Below are 4,692 nucleotides of genomic sequence, written 5' to 3'. Positions count from 1 at the left end.
ATCATACTATTACTATATCTTTGCAGCTAACAAAATGCAAGAACAAATTCTACAGTCTGATACAGGTAATAGTACACATTTTGCTGAGAAGAAGAAAAGAGCACCCATAGAACTCATATAATAGCAAAAAGCAAAACCACAAACCATGACCAAGTCTGTTTTTGTATATGTAGAGAAAACAGTTTAGAAGGGTACACATCACTGCTAAACTTGCTTACCTGTGGGCACGTTTTCCTTATAGGTGTCTGTATGGTTTACATTTTTTAAAGCACTATTACTTTTGTTAAAAAAATTAGGAACAACTTTTAAAAGGCAGTAAGATAGCTCTGATAGAATGAGAAGCAAAGACACCCCTGTAGCAATGAGTACAGCTAGAGCCAGGGACCAGGGCTCCTTGGAGAAACAATGATTCCAGGGCTGAGGGGAGGTGGGTACAAGATGAATCTGGAACATCTCGTTATGTCAGAAATTACAGAAGTGTTAAAAAAAATGTCGGGATGTAGGAGACAACTTGAAGGGGCTCCCACTGGTCACATCTGGAACTATTTAAGAACAAAAAACAAAAGGACAATAATGAATTACAGACCATTGAAAAAAGGAGAATCCATCAGTTCACAATTAATATAAATAAGGTATATAAAAATAAATAATTGGGGAAGAGGGAGGGAGGGCAGATTGGTAAATGAGGAAGGAGTGCTGAATTGGAAAAACAGTATTTCACAATCATTTTAAGATGGAATCTAAAACAACAATCATCATAGGAAAGATTGAATCAGGCCAGAGTCAGCACTAATTTGCTAAATCTAGGGAGAAGTTGGTGAGGAGCAGAATATTTACATGGTCTTATATCTCCAGAGATTGCTTGAGTTGGAAGGGGAAAAACAATAACTATACCACAGAGAAAGTGGAAAACATCCTGTCCAGGTGTGCTAGGTATGGATTTGTTGCCTCTTAGCTCCAAACTTGCCTTCCTTTCCCTTCCTTGCCACACTGAAGCTGGGACTCTGCAAACTACATTTCTCTTTGCCAGCTGGCCAACAGGGGCCTCTGAAGGGGAAAGCAGGGCTGGAAAAGACCATTAGTGTTTCAGTCTGGCCTGGATCCCAGCAGCATCCTCCACAGCGATTGTTCTGTGCTCTCATGTCTCGGCAGGCACCTCCAGGGAGTTGATTCTGCAGCACAGGGCAGGCAGCATGTTCCTGTTGGTCAGGCTTACCCGGCCCTCCTCTGAGGTTCTAAGTTCCTTCCTTGTCTTCTCGTCCCTTGATCCTCGGGGTGGTAGCTGTTTGCTATTCAGACGCTTTAGAGCTCTCTTCTTTCCCTTTTAGTCGTTAACTACCTCTTACTCAGTTAACAATTATTTATATTAAAGTTTTCCTATTTACTTTTTCCCCCTCACTGGACCCTGAATGATACACCAGGTGATCAAAATTAAGATCACCACTGAGGGGCAGATGACATTGTGCTTCCTGAGAGGACATATGACATAGTGTTCCAGCCACCTGGAATGCAAAACTCAATCTAATCTAATCAAGAGGAAACATCGGATAAACCTAAAATGAGCAGCATCATTTAAAAGGAGAAACTGTATTCTTCCAAAATGTCAATGTCATAAGTGACAAAACTATGGAAATGCTCCAGATTAAAGGAGACCAAAGAGAAATGATAACTACCTATAATACTTGATCTTAGACCAGATCTAGAACTGGATGGGGTTCTACAAAGGACATTATGAGATCAATTAGAATGTGAATGGTATTTTAAACTATTTTATCAGTGTTAAATGTACTGAATTTGATAACTGTATTGGTTTTGTTACAGAGTATCTTTATTCTTAGGGAATACCCGCTGAAGTATTAGAGCTAAAGGGCCATGATGCATGTCAGAGAGAGAGCATATGCAAGAATACAAATGACAAATCAAAGGGGGTAAATGTTACTCAGTGGATCTAAGTAAAGGATATTTGGGCCTCGTATGTACAATTCTTATTCCTGCAACTCTTTTGTAACTCTGCATTTCCAAATAAAATTAACTTTTTAAAAAAGGTAACAGGTTACAGCAGTAGTTCTCAGCCTTCACTGCACTCTGGACACCCCAGGCCACTTCCGAAGCTCTGGGACCCAGGCATCTGTATTCTCAAAGTTCCCTGGGTGATTCCAATGTGCAGACAAGGGTGGGAAATACTGGTGCAGTGGGGGGCTCACTCATTAAAATTCAGACATAAAAAGTGGCTCTTTTGCCCTCCAGAGCAGCAGTCCCCAACCTTTGTGGCACCATGGACCAGTTTTGTGGAAGATAATTTTTCCATGGACCGGGGGTGGAGGGGAATGGTTTCAGGATGATTCAAGCACATTACATTTATTGTGCACTTTATTTCTATTATTATTACATTGTAATATATAATGAAATAATTATAGAACTCACCATAATGCAGAATCAGTGGGAGCCCTGAGCGTGTTTTCACTTGCCACTCACTGATAGGGTTTTGATATGTGTCTGCAGGCAATTAATTTATTATGGTCTCTGTGCAGTCAAACCTCTCTGCTAATGATAACCTGTACTTGCAGCTGCTAGCATCACCGTCTCAGCTCCACCTCAGATCATCAGGCATTAGATTCTCATAAGGAGTGCGCAACCTAGATCCCTTGCATGTGCAGCTCACAGTAGGGTTTGCGCTCCTATGAGAATCTAATGCTGCCGCTGATCTGACAGGAGGTGGAGCTCAGGCGGTAATGCGAGCGATGGGGAGCATCTGTAAATACAGATGAAGCTTCGCTCACTTGCCTGCGGCTCACCTCCTGCTGTGCGGCCTCCTGGTTCCTAACAGGCCATGGACCGCTACTGGTCCGTGGCCCAGGGGTTGGGGACCCCTGCTCTAGAGAATAAGCCCTGGGGATTAGGGTCTCAGGGTAACAAAAACTCCTAGTCTCAGCACCATGTGGTAGGGCAGAGACCCTGAAGACCCTGAAGCAGGTAGAAGGTGAATTTGTGTGGCCCTGGTCAACATGGAGAGATTACCCATCCAGAGGTTCCCAAAGGAAAAAGGCATTTCCACGACTATGACAGGTATTAAGCACAATTTAAAGCTGGCAGGAGTTAGAATGGTTTAAATGGCCCCAGAGCTACCATCTCCCCTTGTCTTTTTGGCTTCACTGTTGGCATGGTCGATTTGGGTCCAGCTGACAGAGCACAGGAGAGGATGCTGCTCTCTCTCATCAGGCAAGCCAGGGAAGGAGTGAAGGACAGTGGTGTGGAATTAGTCTCTTGGGCAAGTTCAAGGAGTGCATTACCAATTGGCATATTTTCCCAAAGCATTTTCCTACTGTGGAGGCTCAGCTAGGTAGTTCAACGCAGAAAGAGCTGAGGGCAACCAACATCACAGTCCAGCTATTGCTCACCTCAGCTCCAACCTGTGATAGGGTAGCCATAGAATGGTACATATGGAAAACTGGAAGCAAGGCTGAGGAGAGACAGGACTGGGGAATGGGGAAGGTGGTAGTCAAAGGCTACAAAGACAAGCAAAACATTCTTGCCCAACGTGCAATGGGTAGGAACAAGAGATGTGATGGGTCAAGAGAACACAGCAAATTCCCTACAGTTCTCTAAAATCAGGCATGTTTTGGTTAACTTCCACTTTGTGTACAGAAGTTAGTTTTTACTCCTCTCCTTTCTCACATCATCTCCATTTTCAGGCAGGACAGATTTGCACAATATTTAGGCATCTCAAAATTGATGGATCCAAAACTGAACATGAACTCATGTCCCTAGATGTGGTCCTTACTGGCTCCATATCTCTGCAACAATTCTGTTTCCCCAGTTGACTGAGCCAGAAACCTGGGACTCATCCTAGACTCCTTCCTTCCTCTCCCTTCTCTCTGCCCCATGGTCAATCAATGATCAAATTCTGCCATTCTCTGTGACTCCTAATTCCTCCTGAGTCCACGCCCCACACCACCTCCACCAACAGGGCCCCACTCCAAAGAGCCCTCGAGCTCTCTCCTAACTACTACATCCACCTCACTGAGGCCTCACACGGCCCCTTTAGCCCATCCCCACAGCTACAGGGACGCCTATGACAGGTCCGCCTGCACCACTACCATGTTCACACATGGCTGCTTCTACCTTCAAGTAAAATCTGACTTCCACAGGATGTCATGTAAGACCCTAGAGGACCTGGGCTTTGCCAATTTAACTTCTTTTCGTTTTATTTTAAGCCCCAGGCACAATGAGTTACTTGTAGCTCCCTGCACACTCCATCCCATTTCACATTCCTGTGTACCCTCTCCCACAAAGCCTATTCAGCCTCTGGGCTTGGGCCTCTCCTCCAGGAAGTTGCCTCTGACCTCTCCAGGCACCTCCTTTGGGCTCCCATTCTTTTACCACTACAATCACTGAACTGTATGGAAATTATCTGCTTCTGTATGTGTCTATGATACTAGCATTCCACATTCCTTGAAGAGGACAGCACCATCACTGTATCCCCAGTGCCATGCACACAGTAGATGCTCCATATTTGCAGGATATACTGGACTGAAAAGCATCTGTAGTTTTTTGAATATCAAGGCCTTTAGAATTTAGCAACAGATATAATTAAAACACACGCAAAGCATAATGAACTGCAGATAGCACCAACATTTAAAACATACTGCTGCTCTGGAATTGAAGTATCTCCAAATAATTAAAAACTACATG

The sequence above is a fragment of the Hyperoodon ampullatus genome, assembly GCF_949752795.1.
Source record: "Hyperoodon ampullatus genome assembly, chromosome: 3".
Taxonomy (NCBI): Eukaryota; Metazoa; Chordata; class Mammalia; order Artiodactyla; family Ziphiidae; genus Hyperoodon; species Hyperoodon ampullatus.
The sequence above is the reverse complement of the archived record's forward strand: the minus strand, read 5'-3'. Positions refer to the sequence as shown.